Below are 21,448 nucleotides of genomic sequence, written 5' to 3'. Positions count from 1 at the left end.
CAGTCATTACCGTTTACCCCCCAGCAAGCTGGGGACTCATTTTACCGACCTCGGAAGGATGGAAGGCTGAGTCGACCTTGAGCCAGCTGCTGGGATCGAACTCCCAGCCTCATGGGCAGAGCTTTCAGACTGCATGTCTGCTGCCTTATCACTCTGCGCCACAAGAGGCTCATTGAAGCTCAAGGGCAGGGTTTAAGTGATAGCTCCCAGTAAATGAATCTTGATTTTGCCTAACCATTTGCATTTTGGTTTGGTATCTGACTTAAGCTGTGTACCTTCCTCCTTGTTCAGGGGTATTCCTAGCACTTTCCAGGTTGTGAAAGCAGCTGTTTTGAACCACATTCACAACTGAATGGCCTGATGTCATTAACGGGCCTGAGCATATGGCTGGGACCAGTAACTTCCAATGTCTTTCTGTGTGGGGATGCGTGGGTGATTAACCTACAGAGAATCAGAGGATGGTGAACTTCACTGGAAGTAACTGGAACAAGAAGCCTTCTCTCCAGACAGCATTTGTTGAATTTCAGTTCAGCCATGTCCTTACCTAAAGTCCATAATACCAGTGTGATAGGTCCCCTGCTTCCACTGGTATCCATCTGTTAATATTCCAAGAGCTATCCAGTGCACTCAGGGCCTGGGGACTAAATCAAAGAATCATAGAATTGGAAGGGGCCATACAGGCCATCTAGTCCAACCCCCTGCTCAACAGCAGGATCAGCCCAAAGCATCCTAAAGCAATTATCGGTAGAGCATCTGCTTGGCATGCAGAAGGTCCCAGGTTCAATCCCCAGCATCTCCAGTGAAAAGGACGAGGCAGTAGGTGATGGGAAAGACCTCAGTGCGCCACTTTGAGGTGACAAGACTGACCTTGATGGTATGACTCGGTATAAGGCAAGCTTTGCATCACCAACTGGAGGAGCACTGGTAACTGAGATACTAGCTTTCTATGAGCAGGGAATGAGAAAAGAATTCCCAGAAAAATCCTAATTTGTGGCAGGATCTTTCAAACAAGCTATAGCCACCCATTACAGAAATAAGGCGATTTCACACATGCTAAATGATGCAGTTTCAAGCCACTTCAGCAACTGTTTGCAAGTGGATCTGGCCAGTAAACACCAGTTGCAGTGAAATTGGAAATTAGACTTTTTAGTGTGCGGCTGAGTTGGTCTGCAGCAAGAGAACAACATTGGAGTCCGGTTATTTCTTTTCCATGTGGCGTGAACTCTTCTGTGCTGCGCGCTTTTTCACGTACACAGGAAACTTCGTTGATTTTTAAGGCGGCAGCTAAATTCACGATTCGACTTTTAAAGATATGTGCGATCGCCCTTCCCTCCCCAAGCAAAGCGCTTTGCACCGTTGGGCTTCCCAAGGGTTAAAACAACCACAGAACGGTGATTCCTAGAGTGGGCGGAAGAGACGGGACTAAACAGGAAGTGCTCTTTTCTCCCTTCCGCTTTGAAAGGAGGCTGCGGCCACGTGAGTTTCCAGGGTCCCGGCGGCGGCGGGAGGGAGTCAAGGGGGGGGCGGTGGGGAGGAGCCGGGATCTCCCCTCCCCAGGACCGGAGCCCCTCCCGCGAGCTCCCAGTCGGCTGGGGGGGGGATGGCAGGGACCCCCCCCCCTCCGCCCCCTAAGGGAGCCTCCCCTACCCCGCCCGGGGTGGGAGACTGGGCGCTTCCCCCTCTTCTTCCCCGTGGGGGGGGGTATTACTCGGCAGCCCCCCCACCCCACACTTAGAAGAGGCGTCTCCAGGGGGAGGGAGGGAGGCCGATCCCCTTCCCCAGCCCAGCTGGAAGCCCCCCCCATACTCCGTTCCTCCGCTTGCCAGTCCTGAGAAGGCCTCCAGCAGCAAATTTGGGGGGGGGGGGGAGTCCCTGGTAGGGGATCTCTCCCCGCCAGCCCACTTTGGATTCCCGGAGAGGCTTTTAGTGAGACCGAGATGGGGAAAGAAGAGGGAAGCTGCAGAGGGTGTTTCCAGGGGTTCCCAGGCTTTGTCTAATGCTCCCTTGACCTGGTTTCTTGCAGAAAAGCCTGGATGGCTGCCATGGAGGGTGGTGTTTATAAGCTCCCCCACCAGTAAAGGACGTTGTTTTCTAGATAGGTCTGTAAGTCTGTCCGTAGCAGCAGAAAAGAACAGAGCAGGAGTATGTTTAAACTGGTAAAATTGATGCCAGGGTAGAAGTTTTTGTGAGACACTGCTCACTAATTCAGATGGAGTTTGTTGGGGTGGGGTGGTGGGGGAGGTTTTTATTAAAGGTTAGCATTGTTTTTCTTTTTTTACTATATTTTATACTTGTAAGCCGCTGCTGGCCACTGCCAAAACATACTTCAGAGGATTCTTCAATAATATAAACATGGGGGGTAACTATTACTTCAAATTAGGTGGAGTCTGGGAATCCCATACAAAAAGAAAGATGTTTGCCTAAACACAATTAACTGTGCAAACAATATCATACCAATACAATACCAAGACCCAGAAAATGATCAAAAGTTGGGTGTGGGGAATAGCAGCTTCCCCTATATCCCCATAGATTCAGCACATATGAAACAGATTTATTGGCTAATGGAGCCAGTTGGGGTACTGTTATAGGAGTTTGAATACAAAACTGGAAGGGAAACAAGAACCACTCACTTTTAAAGTTCCCCATTAAAGGTTCAAAAAGATTTGTTTGCCTCTTACACACCTCTCTCAGAGAGCTGCTACACAAAACACCTTTTGAGCCTCACTCTGGCATATTAACCTGGATAAATGGCACACTTCAAAGAATTACTAGATTAAAGTTCAATTACTGTAACTAAGGTAAAGGTAAAGGTATCCCCTGTGCAAGCACCGAGTCATGTCTGACCCTTGGGGTGACGCCCTCCAGCGTTTTCATGGCAGACTCAATACGGGGTGGTTTGCCAGTGCCTTCCCCAGTCATTGCCGTTTACCCCCAAGCAGCAAGCTGGGTACTCATTTTACCGACCTCGGAAGGATGGAAGGCTGAGTCAACCTTGAGCCGGCTACTGGGATTGAACTCCCAGCCTCATGGGCAGAGCTTTCAGACGGCTGCCTTATCACTCTGCGCCACAAGAGGCTCTTTACTGTAACTAAAGAGACATACAATAAAGCCAAAATTCTCTGTGCCACCTACACCCCCCCCTTCATGAGATAATATGCGAAGACTGTTTCATGTATCGTTGACTAGTTTTAATGTAAACCGCCCTGAGCCTTCGGGGAGGGCGGTATATAAATCTAAATAAATAAATAAATAAATAGTTTTCTTCTATTGTACTTCTTTGCATCCCTGCCACTCAGGACTTCTGAGAGTAAACAGCGAGAAAACAAAAACCAGAGGAGGGCAATCAAACCAGAAGAGGGCAACAAAGATGGTGAGGGGTTTGGAGACCAAGACATAATGAAGAAAGGCTGGGGGAGCTTGGTCTGTTTAGCCTATAGAGATGACTGAGAGGGGATCTGATAGCCATCTTCCAAGTATTTAAAAGGGAGCCATATGGAGGATGGAGCAGAATTGTTCTCTCTTGCCCAAGAGGGACAGACCAGAACAAATGGGGTGAAATTAATTCAAAAGAAATTCCATCTAAATATCTGGAAGAAGTTCCTGACAGAACGGTTTCTCAGTGGAACAGGCTTCCTCGGAAGGTGGTGGGTTCTCCATCTTTGGAAATCTTTAAACAGAGGCTGGGTAGCCATCTCAGGGAGAGGCTGATTCTGTGAAGGCAGAGCGGTGGCAGATTACAGCAGATGAGTGATTGGGATGTGAGTGCCCTGCATAGTGCAGGGTTGGACTAGATGACCCATGAGATCCCTTCCAACTCTATTATTCTATAATTCTAAAAAACATAGGTAATTTGGGCTATATGTATACAAACTTACAGAAGCATCAAGTTGAAGTTTCCCAGTTGGTTTGCTTCCATTCACTTTCACCCTGTTTTCACGGCAAGAGTAACTGGCCTAAGACCACTCCAGTAGTGAAGATTGGTGGCCTGCATAGATTTGGACCCTGGTCTCCTTGGTCTTCACAGGTCTTCCTTGCCACTACAGCAGAGTCCAGTCACCTCTAAGCCTCTGTAGAAGTTTTGGTGGCCTGGAAAAGTCAGGACCGATGAGCTGAAGCCAGAACAGAGCTGTGACTACAAGAATTTGCCTCATGCCCTGTTTTCCAGGTGGAACATACCAAGTGCTTCTGGAGGGGAGCTCCAGGAGAAGAATCAGTCTGAATACCAAATGTGTGAAAGATATAAATCACTAGCCCTGGCAGGCGGTGAAATGAAAACAGAGAGCCAGCCTGGATCACCTCTTTCGTACACTGCCGTGGAGCCATCAGTCGGTCAGATGGCTCAGGTAAGTGAAAGATTCCTGTGAGAGGGGGTCCGCAGGAGCCATTTAGGTGGTCCATTCTCAAGGACTACCTCTAGAAGAGTCCATACTCTAGAATTATGGGTCCCAGGAGTCATCTCCTCGGGTCTTCCCCCTTGAAGCGGTGAGCCTGATGTGAAACCTCCTCCTTGTCTGCATCTCTTTGTGTGTGGGTGGGAGATCCCGGTCACACACTCCCACATAGACTGTGTATCCAGATTCATCAGGCAGGGAATTCTGTTCTGATTCCAGAGACTGGTGTCTTTTGAGGAGGTGGCCATCTACTTCACCATGGAGGAATGGGCCTTGCTGGATCCCTGCCAGATAGCGCTTTACAAGGAGGTCATGCTGGAGAATTATGCGATGGTGGTCTCTATGGGTAAGAATCCATTTATCTGTCTACCAACCTCCCTCCCTATTATACTGCCTTTCAGTTTGACATCTCAGGGTGGTGTACATAGAACCAATAAAACAGAATGTACAATAAAACAATTGAGCCTAGAACTTAAGAATCATTTCAGTTAATAGGCAACAATGACATAACTTAGGAACAGGAGCAACTGCAACAATTGAGAAGGTGGAGACCATGAGCTTGGGGCAGTGGGGCTGCCTGACAGGGCTGGATCCAGGCTACAGGAGGCCCTCCATTGTTGGTCTTCAGCTGAAAGCCTGGCAGAAGAGCTCTTTTTCCCAGGCCCTATGGAACGGTTAAAGTTCTTGGTCCGCAATTGATGGAGGAGGAAAAGCCAGGCAGGGTTAGTTCTTTTAGGTTTATGGTGTCACACTATTTTATCCAGATCTTGATCACCCAGGCCAGGTTGACCTCACGTTACATGAAGCAATTTCTTAGAGTGGCCGTTTTGTTCTTGCTTCACCTGGAGTTTCATAACACCAATGCTGGAGACGTTGTAGGCTTTCTTCCTGCATCTTTTTGTTTAGGACAGAGATTAGAAAGGGAGCAAGGTTGCCGGTATGGCAGGCAGGCAAAGTGACTCAGGGCGGCTTTGATGATGGGTGTGGTTAGGGTGGCAAACTCCGGCAAACTTGTTGCAGGTGGGAGAGTGGGGGAGTCTGGACAGGCAGGACTGGGAGGGGTCTATCTCGGGCAGTTTCTTACCCTTACCTTTTATGTTTCCAGAAGGATGTCAGAGTTCCAGGCCTCCTCTCATCTCCTGCCTTCAAGAAGGAATCCTCTTAGTTCAGGACTCCTCAGAAGAGCCTCGTTCGGCAGGTAGGTGCTTAGATGCTTCGTGGACTCCCTTTGCCTGCAGGAAAAACCTGCATGGTCCCCAAGAAAAGTTAGAATATAATCAAAATATTCGACTGATCTGAAGAAGCCACAGGACATAGTGATCAAGACAAGCAGCAGGCAAATTCTCCAGATGGATGCTTTGAGACCAAAGGAGAAACTAATTAATTACGCTTTCCTACCTCTTTGTTATTTTCCTGTACGAAGATGACAAAAATTAGAAAGCAACATGCTAAGAACTAAGAAACCATTCATGATGTGTATTTATTCTTATAGTACAGATTGGGGGTTAAGTCTTCTCATCTTTGCAACTTTACCAATTTTCTGTAAGGTGAATTTAAAGTTCCCACCTGTCCCTTTCATAGCTGCAGCCCCCTTATTGTTTGAAAGACCGAAACAATTACTATAAGAAGGGATGCTGCTATTCCTAGAATAGGAAATCCATTTTCTTTCCTAATGAGAAAGGGAGAGGTCTTCTTTCCACTTACTTCCTTATTCTCTCTTTGTTCTTTCAGGTTACTTTCGGGAGACCAAGATTCAGGGGGAACATTCAAGGATGTCATTTGGTGGAGGAGCCGAATCAGGAGAGTTCAGCTGTGAAGGGAGAGAAAAGGGACCAGATGGGAAGAAGATGCAGAAGAAGGGGAGATATCCATTGAGAGCCCTACAAGATCAGCCAAAGGAAAGTCAAGACAAAAAATATAGTGGAAAGAAGGAGAGAACAAATACTAAGGGCAGGGATCATGTCAGACTTGATGGATTTCTCAGAGGGAAAACCTATCCGTGCTTGGAGTGTGGAAAGCAATTCAGTCAGCGTGACACCCTTAATTACCATCGAAGAATCCATACAGGAGAGAAACCATATCAGTGCTCGGAGTGTGGAATGAGCTTCAGTTGCAGTAGCAGCCTGACTTCCCATAAACAAATCCATGAGGGAAAGAAACCATACCAGTGCTTTGAGTGTTTGGAGTTTCATTCACATTAACATCCTCACTTCCCACCAACGAATCCATACAGGAGAGAAACCATACCACTGCTCAGAGTGTGGAAAGGCTTTCCATGTGAATGGTTCCCTCACTTTCCATCAGAGAACCCATACAAGAGAGAAACCATACCAGTGCTCAGAGTGTGGAAAGAACTTCAGTCAGAGTGACCACCTCACCTCACTATCAACAAATCCATGCAGGATGGGAGCCAATCGGTGCCGAGACTGTGGAAAGAGTTTTAAAGTAGCGATCCCCAACCTGTGGGCTGCGGACCACATGTGGTCCGTCAACTAATTGGAGGTGGGCCGTGAAGGGCGCCTTCTCCCCCCCCCCCCCAGCCCTTTACAACACACTTTGGGTGTCCTTGTCTCCCATCACTCCCAGATGGGACTATCTTGTTTCAGAGAAACAAGCTCAGGGTTCCCATTGATTTGTCATGGTCATGAGTCAAAATTTCCATGAAAATAAAATGTTCCTTATGTTCATTGTTGTGGCGTGTCTGTATCTTATTTTGAAGGGATGTTTAAACATTACCATAGCGATCAGAGAGCGTTAGGGCAGCGGTTGAGAGTAGAGGAGTAAACTACCCCCCCCCACCGGGCCTCAGTAAAATTGTCAAGCGTTGAGTGGTCCCCGGTGATAAAAAGGTTGGGGACCACTGTTTTAAAGAACCAACATGGGAGAACCTCCATATCCATTCCCAGAATGCAGAAATAATTTCACTTAAGGGAGTGACTTCATAACTGCTCATTGAAATGGGCACAAACCAGCTGACGAACTAATGTTCATCTATCAACCATAAACTGAAACACAAAAATATAGTTTGTCCACATTCTGAGCTTCTCAGGCTGAAGCCTTTTCTTTGCAAATCAAGCCTCATTAAACATGATCGTTATTATTATTACTAGCATCTAAGCCTGTTGCATGCAGGAATGCAACGGGCGCTAGCAGCGCTCCCCCCCAGTGGTGCTGCTGGGAACTTATGGAAATTTCCCCCAGTCTTTGCAGCTCCCAAAGGTTAGAATCACCACAAAAGCACGAGTCCTAGAGCGGGCGAGGGAGCCAGAGGGAAGGGAGAAAACTGGAAGTGCCCCTTTCTGTCCCTTCCACTTGGGAAGGAGGCCGCGGCCATGTCTACAAGCGGGTGAGGGGGAGGAGGAAACGAGACAGAGTTGGGGTCCCCCTGCCCCTTGGGCTGCGGGAGCGGATGATGCAGGCCCAAGCAGGTTCAGCCAGGCTGAAAGCAGCTCTGTGGGAAGTGCCACAGACCCAAAAGCTGAAAAATACCCGGGGGCAGAGAGAAGAGGGGAGCAATGCACAGCAGACAAGGTCAAAACCTGTGAGACCAGAAAATGGGGTGTCAAAGAGAGCGTTTGAATCCTTATATCTCAGTTAGAATGAGTCCTGGAGGACTTCTGGTTCGAGTCGCTGCTCTGGCTTAGAAGCTCGCTGCCTGGCATGGGTTAGCCAAACTATCTCAGCCGAGCCTACCCACAGGAGTGTTGTGAGGATAGCACAGACGAGAGAGAATGAAGACTTTGGGTCACCAGTGGGAAGGAAAGTGTGGTATAAGTGTTGGACATCAGTTAATAATATCTGACAGGGAAGTGGGGTTCTGCTCTGATTTTCTTAGTGACTTGAATTTCTTTTCCATCGTGATACAATCAGCAGGGTCGCAGTATAGGTCTGATTCAGCACAATGAAATTTCAGCCCAGTGGCACCTTGAAAACCAAAACAGCTTAAGTCCGGGGAGAAGCTTTTGTGTTCGCTCCAGCGTGTACAGTATTAGCTTAAGGTGACCAGATTGTCCCACTTTTGGAGGGACATCTGGGGGTACCTGGCAAATTGTACTTACGTTGAAATTTTAAAAATATATTACAATGCTATTTTTGCGTTCTCTGTGTTCTATGAAACTTTTGTGTTGCTCCATATAGACCAAATTTTTAATCAAGACCCCTCCCCCCAGTCAATGGTGTCCCGCTTTACCAATGTTAAAATCTGGTCACCTTATATTAGCTCTAAGATGTTCTATGGCAGGGGTAGTCAAACTGCGGCCCTCCAGATGTCCATGGACTACAATTCCCATGAGCCCCTGTTCTACGGTGATTCCTTTAGTGGGGTTGCATTTCTCCATAGTAAGTCTTGTAGCAATGCTGCATCAACTGTGGCATGCTGGCTGTCTATGATCCTCCCTGGCCCCCAGCAAGGGGTGGGAGTGGGAAACAGGGCTGGCAGATGCCGGCTGGGAAACTCCTGGAGATTTGGGCATGGACCCTAGGGAGGGCAGAGGGACACGGTGCCCTCGAGCACACCCTCTGGAGCATCCATTTTCTCCTGAAAGACTGGCCTAATTATTCTGGAGATGACTTGTAAGGCTGGGGGATCCCCAGGTCCCACCTGGAGGCTGGCATTCCTCGGGGGGGGGGGTGGCTAGCCCAAACCTGAGAGCTTGGCTTTCTATGAACAGGGCGTTAGCAAAACATTCCCTGGCACTGTCCCCGTGGGGGAATTATTCCCGTGGAAACAATCCGAAGACACGTTTAAAAAAACAGGTGTGTATGTGTGTGTGTGTGTGTGGGGGGGGGGAGAGTGGATTAGAAGCTTCTAGTCCAGGGGTAGTCAAACTGCGGCCCTCCAGATGTCCATGGACTACAATTCCCATGAGCCCCTGCCAGCATTCGCTGGCAGGGGGCTCCTGGGAATTGTAGTCCATGGACATCTGGAGGGCCGCAGTTTGACTACCCCTGTTCTAGTCCTTTCTCTTTCCCAAAGGTTCCATCTACCACGGAGTCTCGATTCCTAGAGTGGGAGGGAGGATGGCAAGGGGGGGAAGGGCCTCTTTTGTGTGCCCCTCCCCCTTGGGAAAGCGAAAGTGGCCGCGTGAGCCAGGTGAGCGGGGCGCCTTGCAGGTGGGGGGCGGAGGGGTGGGGGCTCGGCCTCTTAGCCCTTGGAGGGAAGAGGGGGCAGGGCAGACCCCCTCCTCTTCCTCCCCCCGCCTTAATCAAAGTTCCCCGCCTCTGCTGCGGTGCCAACCCTCCCGGCGGGCCTCCCGGTCGGCCTCACCTGGGCGCGGGAGGTGGGAACGGGGGGGGGGAAAGGTGTTGCTCCCCCGCCCCTTCCCCGCTTGGCGCCTCCTGCAGCCCCAGGACCCCCCTCCGTCCTCTGTGTGGGGGAGGCTAATCCTCCCTCCCCCCTTTGGCTGTTGGGAGGAAGACGAAACCCCCTCCCCTCCCAGTCCTCGGTTGCCCAAAATTGCAGACCCGGGAAGTTGGGAGGGGGTCCCGTCACCCCCCCCCCCACGCCACTCATAGGGCTCCCGGGGGGGCTTTTGGGGAAAAGGAGGCGGGAGGGGGGCGAAGAGGGGCGCCCCAGTGGCCCTTTTTGCACCCCGAGAAACCTGCTCCGGGCTGGAGGCTGTTGGGGAGCAGGATGTGCCCCTCGCTCCCCGCCCCCCCTCAACACATCCCGGGGCTTTTTTTGTCTAAATAGTGTTGTCAAAACGAGTGCCTCAGGTGCTCTGCATTGCCAGGTTCTGTTCTGACCCAGCAGGAATATCAGGGCTTTCTCAGCCTCTCCTCCCTCACAGGGTGTCTGTTGTGAGGAGAGGAAGGGAAGGCGAATGTAAGCCGCTTTGAGCCTCCTTCAGGGAGAGAAAAGTGGCATATAAGAACCAACTCTTCTTCTTCTTCAGTAATCTCAGGGCTCTCTCAGCCCCTCCTCTCTCACAGGGTTCTGTTGGGGGGAGAGGAAAGGGAAGGCGACTGTAAGCCGCTTTGAGACTCCTTTGGGTAGAGAAAAGCAGCATCTAAGAACCAACTCTTCTTCTTCAGTAATCTCAGGGCTCTCTCAGACCCTCCTCTCTCACAGGGTTCTGTTGGGGGGAGAGGAAAGGGAAGGCGACTATAAGCCACTAAGACTCCAGGTAGAGAAAAGTGGCATATAAGAATAAGATGACCAGATTTCAACATTGGCAAAGCGGGACACCATTGACCCGGGGGGGGGAGGGGGTTCTTGATTAAAAATTTGGTCTACCTGGGGGAACAAAAAGTTTCATAGAATGCATAGAATGCAAAAATAGTATTGCAATATATATATATATTTAATTTCCACATAAGTACAATTTGCCAGGTGCCCCCAGATGTCCCTCCAAATGTGGGACAATCTGGTCACCTTATATAAGAACCAACACTTTTTCTTCTTCTTCTTCTTCCATATACAGGGCAATAAAGTCAAAGTGCTCGACTGTTTTTGTCTGCCCACTGGCACATGGACAGAATCTTTGAGATAAAGGGATTTTCTTACAACAGCCTTCTAATACTGCTGTGGGCAGGGCTAAACATCTGGCTAGAGAAAAACCTTTTCTGTATTTGCTGCTCTTCAGACCAAGTAAATAAGAAGCTGGGGCAATAAAATATTTACTTCTAGCTGGCCCCTGGAATCCAGGAGTTCTAGCTATATCCCGCTGTTTGCCTGTATCTTGGATCTTCTGCTGAATTACACTCACGGCCTATGGTAGATTTAGTTAATACCGTATGTGTGAACAATGCAAATCGCTGTCCCTCCTCTTCTCTCCTGTTAGGCAGTGACATGACAGCAGAGAGCCTGTTTGGATCACCTCCTGCTTATGCAGCAATGGATCCAGTGGCCGGGTGGCCAGCTCAGGTGAGGAGAAGATTCCTGTGGGAAGGGGATCTGAAGGGGGGAATTGGTTGGTCCTCTCTTGGACACAAATTCTAGAGGACCACTCTCCTGCCCTTGACTTCTGGGGCTGGTGTGATCTCCTCTGGTTTTCCCCCTTGTGTGGAAGATCCTGGTAAGACACACGCACACAGAGCCCACCTACCTTTTTTTTTTTTACTAGATAAAAATTCTATTACTGTAACATGAGAGACATACAATGAAGCCCAAATACCCTGTGCTACCCGCCCCCCTTCGTGAGATAATATGCAGAAGGGTTCTTTTATTGTGCTTCTTCACACCCGTGCCACTCAGAATTTCTGTTCTGAGAATAAACAGGGAGAAAACAAAAAAAAAATATTAATTTGGGCTACATGTATAACAGCATTGCCATAAAACTAGCCTATAAAGAGCAAGTCCTTGGTCCAGATGCAAAGAGCAGAGCGATGTCAAAAGGAATCAGTGGTAACAGGATCAATGTAAGCTGGAAAAGAAAACTCCCAAGTCCTCCTGGCTCGCCGTTCACAGGGAGATATAAGTTCTCGTCAGCACACGGGGCTGAGATCTGTCCACTCCTGCTTGCTTCAGTGTCGTGGAAAAGGAAGTCCGTCACGGCACAGCAGACAGGCTGTCACAAACCTTGAGTCTTGGATCCACAGGTGGAGGGTTAGCCTTTGAACTCAGGATTCAGGTTGGGCCCTGCCCTTCTCTCTCTGGCCAGCTCAGACATGGTGGGCGGCCCTCTATTTGCCTTTTCCCAATCTGCAATCGTGGACGCCAGGGCAGAGGCTCTCAAGAGAGAGGATTCTGGATCCCATAAATAGGGAACAACACTTCCAGAGCCCACCTGTCTCGATTGTTCAGAAAAGAAACTGTTTTTTGCTTCCAGAGACCAGTGTCTTTTGAAGAGGTGGCCGTGTACTTCACCGTGGAGGAATGGGCCTTGCTGGATGTTTGCCAGAGAGCTCTATACAGGGAGGTCATGCTGGAAAATTACAGGATGGTGGTCTCTGTGGGTAAGAATCCCTTAAATGCCTGCTCAGGGGACAGATTTCTCTTGATATTTTTTTTGCAGAAGAAGTAAAAAAAAAAACTTTTTAAAAATGTTTTTTTTATGACAGGTTTTTTCATTATTCAAGAAAGAGCAGAAATAATAAAATGAAAAGTTTAAAGTTTAAGATAACAAGAAAAAGAGAAACGTTTCGTGAAAAAGTGTCCTGGCTGTTCCCAGATTGTGAGGTGCTTTTGAGAGTTCATTATGCCTCACATGGATCATATTGCAGTTCTTTAAGAACTCTGCTGGGTAGACCAACATTACTTTGGCCAGCTTATGAGTTGGTAGAAGCCAGACTGTCTCTATCCAAACCAGCACCACGCACTCCAGGGGGCATAACCTAAACTAGATTTCAGCACCTAAATGTATTAAAATATACAAGTAGAAGAAGAATCAGTTTTAAACATAAATACTTTGGGTGGAGAAAAATGGCATATAAGAACCTCCTCCTCCTCCTCCTCCTCCTTCTGCTTTCTTCTACTTTCTTTTCACGAGATATGTAATAGATTTATTTTCTGTACTTTCATAGAATACTTATTGTGAAAAGTTACAGTGAGTAAATAAAGGTGTCAAAATATATAATGCCAAATATGTAGTTAAGATGTAACCAATGTAGATTTAAAATAGATTAGTTACAAAATATGAAATCTAAAATGTTGAGTATAAATCTGCACCACGAAAAAAAGGACGGTTCAAAATTATTGTAACAGAAAACCTATCCTGGACTATACTAAACTATTTCACAATAAATATAAATAAACGTTTCTTATCTCTTCTTTTATATATATATATGTATATTAGAACAACCAGAATGGCCTCTAGATTGAACCGTTTTCAATTGGGTTTTCCTCAGTGGTTGTTTTTCAACTTATTGTATTGTTAATGAAGTCCTTCAAAAGTCCTTCAAAAGTTTTCCTCTCAGAATTTAAATTATATATATGTGGCCTTTGGCTCCCAAGTTCGGGGAGGTCTAGTCAAGTTGGGGAAGTTCCCAAGTTGGGGAAGAGTCTTTTGACTAGGCCTCCCCGGACTTGGGAGCCAAAGGCCACATATATATAATTTAAATTCTGAGAGGAAAACTTGATCCTTTTGAAGGACTTCATTAACAATACAATAAGTTGAAAAACAACCACTGAGGAAAACCCAGTTGAAAACGGTTCAATCTAGAGGCCGTTCTGGTTGTTCTAATATACATATATATATAAAAGAAGAGATAAAAAACGTTTATTTATATTTATTGTGAAATTGTTTAGTATAGCCCAGGATAGGTTCTGTTTTCTGTTACAGAGTATAAATCTGCATCAACAGAAGTAAATAACATTGCATTTTGTGTAAAGGCCAGGTGCCAAAGTCTAGCAGTAGTCCCACACTAGAAGCCCACAAAAAGTGATGCTAGTCCGCACAAAATTCTAATCCATTTACTTCAGCCACTCAAGGCCGGAGCAAGACGATAACATGGAACAGGATTCTGTGGAAACTTACTGTATAGCTAATTGGGGCCAACAAAATATGAACAAGATACCACCATGTATAGAACAAAAAGGAAACAGATCACAGAAACAGGTCAAAACCAACTGTATAATCCTAACAGGCATATAACAATATGTTATATATTGCAGATTACCCAAAAATTCACACACAGCTCAAGATCTCTAGGGAATAGAATTTTTGTTCTTGTTGTTAGTTGCAAAGTTGTGTCCGACCCATCGCGACCCCATCGGCAAAGATCCTCCAGGCCTTCCTGCCCTCTACCATTCCCCGGAGTCCATTTAAGCTCACACCGGCTGCTTCAGGACTCCATCCAGCCACCTCATTCTCTGTCATCCCCTTCTTCTTTTGCCCTCGATCGCTCCCAGCATTAGGCTCTTCTCCAGGGAGTCCTTCCTTCTCATGAGGTGGCCAGCGTATTTGAGTTTCATCTTCAGGATCTGGCCTTCTAAGGAGCAGTCAGGGCTGATCTCTTCTAGGACTGACCAGTTTGTCCGCCTTGCAGTCCAAGGGACCCGCAAGAGTCTTCTCCAGCATCAGAGTTCAAAAGCCAGAATACAGAGCATATTGTTAAAGAATCTGAAGACAAGGACTTCTGAATGTGTGTTTTAATGTTAACATAGTTGGAAGACAGTAATTCTTCTGCTATTTAACTACAAGATTTATTGAGCCCTACGTTTTTTGCCCTATTTATTTGCTTTCTTATCTTGATTTTCTAGAGTGTAATGCAGGCCAGAAAGTTTAGATTTCCTGTATAATTTTCTAATCCAAATTTCAAGGAATAGTGGGCATTTATGGGAAGGGGCCAGAGCTGGTGGACAGAGCACCTGATTTGCATATAGAAAGTCTGCAAATCCATCCTCAGCATCATTAGATAAAAAGAATCACAATGAGGATTACTTGGAAATGCTGCTTTTCCGACTGAGATGTTGGAGAGACAGAGGCCTTTAGAATTCTTAGTGCTGGACAGGATGGGCCGGCAGTCTATGTTATGTGTTCTGGCAAAAAAAGTCCTGACTAGAATCTCAGCAGTTGATTCAGACGAGCACCAATGGCACAACAAGTCTCTTGTGTTGGCAAAGTGGAGGGCAATAGGAAGCGAAGAGCAATTAGAGAGGGAAATCCGCCCCTTCATCTGTACACAGTTCAGTTTCACACAATGCGATCCTCATCATCAAAGGTACAGTTTACAGCTAACACTTTCTGGCAGGGATGAAACAGCCAAAAGAAGGGTGTGACAGGGAGCCCAGGTGGTCCAGAGCGTGGGAACAGAAAGGCAGGGTGGTGGTGGTGAGGTGAGGTGAGCAAAGCAACTTCAGGACAAGTCCCCGTGGGGAGTTCTCAGACTTTGCTCATGCAATTCATAGTAGGAGATGCCTCACAGTCTGATTCTTATATCTCTTTGTTTCCAAAAGGCCACTGGACTTCCATGTCTCCTGTAGTCACCTGGCTCAGAGAAGGATGGCTCCTTCTCCAGAGCTATTCACCAGACCCTCACTCAGCAGGTAGATGCTTGGATGCTCTCTCAGCCTCACCCAGCCCACAGGGTGTCTGTTGTGGGGAGAGGAATGGGAAGGCGACTGTAAGCCGCTTTGAGCCTCCTTCGGGTAGGGAAAAGCGGCATATATGAACCAACTCTTCTTCTTCTTCTTCTTCTTCTTCTTCTTCCTGGGAACCCCTTTCCATGCAGGAAAACATGTGTCTTCATCAAGAAGAGTCGGTATAATCAAAATATTACTCACCATAGGCTGATCAGAAGCCAGATAACATAACTGCAAATAGATGCACATTGCCACTTCTATAGATGGGTGCTTCGAGGCCAAAGTAGATACAAATTAATTATGGTATGTTATGTCTTCCTTATTTGGTGAAAACTCAGCATTTGTTGCAGAAGGAAGTCAAAAATTAGAAACCAAAATTATACAAACTAAGAAAACATTAATACTGTGTATTTATTCTGACATATACAGTTTGATGTTTAACTAGCAGCCCTAGTTCATATCTGTCCCTTTTAGAAGTTCTGCCTTGGTATTTCTTGAAAATTGGCCATAAACAATTACTTTTTAAAAATTGCTGTTATCCTCATTAGTAACAAATTGACATTATTTCCTGGTAAGAAATGTATTAATTAATTTATTTTTATTGTATTATTTACCTCCTCTCCCTTCAAGCAGGCCTGGGGCAGTTCTTTCCATTCACTTAATTCTGTTCCTTGTATTCTTTCAGGTGAGGTTTGGGATATCAAGATGAAAGGGGAACATTCAAGGTTGTCACTTGGTGGAATAAGAGCCAGAGAACAGTTGAGCAGTGATGGAGAAAAGAGGCAGGAGGGGAAGAGGACTCAGAAGAAGGGAGATCTATCCAGAGCTCTACAAGATCAGAAAAATGAACTACAAGCCAAAAATTACAATGCAAAGAAGAGCAGAAAAAGTACTAAATGCAGGAATCATTTCAGTCTTGAAGGATATCAGGGCACTCTCACAAGAGGAAAATGTTACAAATGCCTGGAATGTGGAAAGAGCTTCAGTCAGAATGATAGTCTCGCTTCCCATAGAAGAATCCATACAGGAGAGAAACCATATCAGTGCTCAGAGTGTGGAAAGAGTTTCACTCGGAGTGAACACCTCACTTTCCATCAACGAATCCATACAGGAGAGAATCCATATCAGTGCTCAGAGTGTGGAAAAAGTTTCTGTCACCCTGGCAACTTCACTTCCCATCAAAGAACCCATACAGGAGAGAAGCCGTATCAGTGTTCAGAGTGTGGAAAGAGCTTCAGACAGAATAATAAACTCACTTCCCATCAAAGAATTCATACAGGAGAAAAGCCATATCAATGTTCAGAGTGTGGAAAGAGCTTCAGTGAGAATGGGGGCCTCACTTCCCATCAACGAATCCATACAGGAGAGAAACCATATCAGTGCTCGGAGTGTGGAAAAAGCTTCAGTCGGAATGACCACCTCTTTTTCCATCAACGAATCCATACAGGAGAGAAACCATATCAGTGCTCGGAGTGTGGAAGGAGCTTCAGTCGGAGTGACCACCTCTTTTCCCATCAACGAATCCATACAGGAGAGAAACCATATCAGTGCTCAGAGTGTGGAAAGAGCTTCAGTCGGAATGATAGATTCACTTCCCATCAAAGAATTCATACAGGAGAGAAGCCATATCAATGTTCAGAGTGTGGAAAGAGTTTCTGTGACAGTGGCTCCCTCATTTCCCATCAACGAATCCATACAGGAGAGAAACCATATCAGTGCTCAGAGTGTGGAAAAAGTTTCCGTCACCCTAGCAACTTCACTTCCCATCAAAGAACCCATACAGGAGAGAAGCCGTATCAGTGTTCAGAGTGTGGAAAGAGCTTCAGTCGGAATAATAAACTCACTTCCCATCAAAGAATTCATACAGGAGAGAAGCCATATCAATGTTCAGAGTGTGGAAAGAGCTTCAGTGAGAATGGGGGCCTCACTTCCCATCAACGAATCCATACAGGAGAGAAACCATATCAGTGCATGGAGTGTGGAAAGCACTTTAGTCAAAGTCAGAGCCTCACTTCCCATCAAAGAATCCATACAGGAGAGAAACCATATCAGTGCTTTGAGTGTGGAAGGAGCTTCAGTCGGAATGACCACCTCTTTTCCCATCAACGAATCCATACAGGAGAGAAACCATATCAGTGCTCGGAGTGTGGAAGGAGCTTCAGTCGGAATGATAACCTCTTTTCCCATCAACGAATCCATACAGGAGAGAAACCATATCAGTGCTCGGAGTGTGGAAGGAGCTTCAGTCGGAGTGACCACCTCTTTTCCCATCAACGAATCCATACAAGAGAGAAACCAAATTAGTGCTCAGAGTGTGGAAAGAGCTTCTGCCAGAGTGGGCACCTCACTTCCCATTTAAACATTCATATAGAAGTGAAACCATATCAGTGCATGGAGTGTGGAGTGCTTTAATCAACATCACAGCCTCACTTCCCATTACAGTATTCATACAGGAGGGAATCATATCATTGTTCAGAGTGTGGAAAGAGTTTCTGTGACAGCGGCTCCCTCACTTCCCATCAATAGATCCATACAGGAGGGAAACCATATCACTGTTGAGAATGTGGAAAGAGCTTCTGCCGGAGTGACCACCTCACTTCCCATCTAAGAATGCATAATGGAGAGAAGCCATATCAGTGCTCAGTGTGCGGGAAGAGATTCCGTGAGAGTGGTGCCCCCTCTTCCCATCAACGAATCCATTCAGGAGAGAAGCCATATCAGCGCACAGACTGTAGTAAGCGCTTTCCTGTGAGTAGCTATCTGGGTTCTCATCAATGTGTCCATACAGGAAGGAGTGCTCAGAGTGTGTAAAGAGCTTTATGCAGAGTTTAAACCTCACTTTGCATCAATAAATCCATACAGGAGAGAAACCATACTGGTACTCAGTGGAAAGATCTTGGATTGAACTCTGGATTGACATACTGAATTTTACATCAAAAACTTGAAATCATTTCACATAATAATACTGTGTATGCGTGTGCCCGACCTTCTGCCTTTCTGATAGTGATGCCAGCCTCCAGTGGGGACCATGGGTCTGTAGAAATCACACCTCCCATCCAGACTGCAGAGATCAATTCTGGGGATGGGTGGGAATGGATGCTCTGGAGGGTGGACCCCAACGCATCCCTCCTGTAGCCTGCCTTCTTCAGGTTTCACTCCATGTAGTCCCTTCTCCAAATGAGCCATTTTCTCTAGGGGGACCTGTCTCCTTAGGCTGGAGATGACCTGCAATTCCAGTGAATCCAGTGGCCCCACCTGAAGAACAGCATCCCTGGAGGGAATGTTTCTGGAGAGTGGGAGGTGGGGCCTCCAGGCAGTGCAAGGTCTGAATCTCCGTGGAGTTCAATGTATTTATTATTTATTTATTTGATTTATACTGCCCTTCCATATAGCTCAGGGCGGTTTACATACAACATCATAGGGGGATACATGGAACAAGTCAACATACAACATAGTCAATATACAACAATAACAATCCAACAACCCAACTTCAGTATTCCCAACAATAACAACATAACAAGAACAGAAACTTAGCTAAACCCCCTAGAGAGGTCAGACTGCTTCAGCCTATTGAGGGGATGTCTGAGGGGGGACCTGTGGTCAGTCTCAGGCACATGCCTGGTGGAGGAGCTCCCTTTTGCAGGCCCTGCAGAAATGTCGGAGTTTGGGCAGGGCCCTGATCTCTTCAGGGAGCTCGTTGCGCCAGGTAGGGGCCAGGCCAGATAACGCTCTGGCCCTCGTCGAGGACCGATGTGCTTCAATGGCAGATAATCTTCCTTCACAGCCAAGCAGGTGCACTGGGGAAGAGCCATATAACTGCTGTGATCAAGGCTTTTCTCAGAAATAAAACTTAACTGGACACTTTGACCGAGGAAATCATAGAAATGCTTGGAGTGTGCTAGAAGTGACCCATCTAGCCTGATTCTCCATGCCAACGAAGGGCCAAGATGTTTGGCCCCTGAAGATGACCGGGAAAGTTCTGATAAACATTTCCGCAGTTGGGAAATGGTTTCTTAGCAAATGCCTCATCAACTGGCATAAAGGTAAAGGCATCCCCTGTGCAAGCACCGGGTCATGTCTGACCCTTGGGGTGACGCCCTCTAGCGTTTTCATGGCAGACTCAATACAGGGTGGTTTGCCAGTACCTTCCCCGTTTCCCCGCCATTACCGTTTACCCCCCAGCAAGCTGGGTACTCATTTTACCGATCTCAGAAGGATGGAAGGCTGAGTCAACCTTGAGCCGGCTGCTGGGATTGAACTCCCAGCCTCATGGGCAGAGCTTCAGACTGCATGTCTGCTGCCTTACCACTCTATGCCACAAGAGGCTGTCTCAACTGGCATGAAAGGGCTTAAATTAGAATGTGTACTCTTATTGCTGTTACAATTCTCATACTCTAGCTTGGAAACAGCTTGGTGCAGTGGTTAGGAGTGCGGACTTCTAATCTGGTGAGTTGGGTTTGATTCTGCACTCCCCCACATGCAGCCCGCTGGGTGACTTTGGGCTCGCCACAACACTGATAAAACTGTTCTGACAGAGCAGTAATATCAGGGCTCTGTCAGCCTCACCCACCGCACAGGGTGTCTGTTGTAGGGAGAGGAAAGGGAAGGCGACCGTAAGCCGCTTTGAGACTCCTTCGGGTAGAGAAAAGCACCATATAAGAACCAACTCTTCTTCTCTAGAGAGGTAATCACTTCTCTAGAGAGAATCTATACACCTCTCAAGTGTTCCAGCAAAAGGATATTTTCTGGACTGCTTTAGTATGTTTGGATGCTTTTGTTGGATTGTCATTTGGTAGCAGCTTTGAGCCTGCTTTGTGCAGTCATAATAAGTTAATGTTGCCAATACATACATACATATGATTTATTTTAATAAGAACCTGTGTAACTATTAGCCCCCAGTCTAACAAGGCCTGCTCATATGTGTTGTACAGTAACCAAGCTGTCCTGGCATACACTGACCCTACTTATGAATGAATGACCTCTAAAACATCCCATCATTAACAATGGTCTTGGGAAGTGCGGGCTGTGGCTTCATTGCTTCAGCCAATTAGCTTCCGGATCAGGTTCAAGGTTTTGGTTCTTACGTTTAAGGTCATCCGTGGCCTGGGCCTTGCATATCTGAGGGACTGCTTTTCTTATGCCCCCCAATAGGAGAGCAAGTTTGGTGTAGTGGTGAGGAGTGCGGACTTCTAATCTGGCATGCCGGGTTCGATTCTGCGCTCCCCCACATGCAACCAGCTGGGTGACCTTGGGCTCGTCACGGCACTGATAAAACTGTTCTGACCGAGCAGTGATATTAGGGCTCTCTCAGCCTCATCCACCCCACAGGGTGTCTGTTGTGGGGAGAGGAATGGGAAGGCAACTGTAAGCCGCTTTGAGCCTCCTTCGGGTAGGGAAAAGCGGCATATAAGAACCAACTCTTCTTCTTCTAGGGCTCTTTGCTCCGCGGGTTCGAATTTGCTGGTTATCCCCGGCCCTTGGGAGGCACACCAGGCCTCGACCAGGGCCAGGGCTTTTTCAGTCCTGGCCCTGACTTTGTGGGCTGAGCTCCTGGAAGGGCTAAGGGCCCTGACAGAACTATCAGCATTCTGCAGGCCCTGTAAGATGGAGCTCTTCTGCCAGGAATTCATTTGGTTGAGGTTCAGCCAGGAAGATCGGATCCCTACCTGTACAGGCCCCTTTAGAAGCATAGCCTCTGCTCAACTGGGGTTGGGTGATGGCCACCCATGATTGGCAGTCTGGTAAGCCAATGGGAGGATCTTCCACACCCTCAGGGCAGTGCAAATACACCTCCAGTGTTTCTTTTGGAGACCTTGACAGGCCTCAGATTGATGGAGGAGGGGTTAAGAGCACTCTAGGTCTTATCGTACTCTCCTCTGTAGCTTGTAGTGGTTGTCTATATATTGAATCAGGGCGATGTATGTAATACTGTTTAGAACTGGATTAAATTATGTAGAACGAATGACAACTTGGATGGAAGCTCCTTTAGTTCCTTTTATCCTTGGTTTAGTTTCTGTTTATATATATATATATGCCATTCGGGTCTTTATTGGTCAGAACAATACTGTATTATGTTTAATCAGATATTAAGGCC

General features: G+C 47.0%; 1 pseudogene across 1 annotated transcript in view; it reads left to right on the top strand.

Moving 5' to 3' along the window:
* The window catches only part of LOC143834171 (uncharacterized), a 35,017-nt pseudogene extending 13,697 nt beyond the window's left edge, over nucleotides 1-21,320 (top strand). The window contains exons 7-9 of the transcript XR_013229737.1: nucleotides 6,378-6,750; nucleotides 10,824-10,828; nucleotides 16,345-21,320. The product of XR_013229737.1 is annotated as an uncharacterized LOC143834171 (transcript). The remainder of the gene's footprint in view (nucleotides 1-6,377; nucleotides 6,751-10,823; nucleotides 10,829-16,344) is intronic.
* The last annotated feature ends 128 nt before the right edge of the window (nucleotides 21,321-21,448 follow it).

Source organism: Paroedura picta, chromosome 3 (genome assembly GCF_049243985.1).
Source record: "Paroedura picta isolate Pp20150507F chromosome 3, Ppicta_v3.0, whole genome shotgun sequence".
In the NCBI taxonomy this organism is placed as follows: Eukaryota; Metazoa; Chordata; class Lepidosauria; order Squamata; family Gekkonidae; genus Paroedura; species Paroedura picta.
Note: the sequence above shows the minus strand (reverse complement) of the source record. Positions and strands in the feature narration are given on the sequence as shown.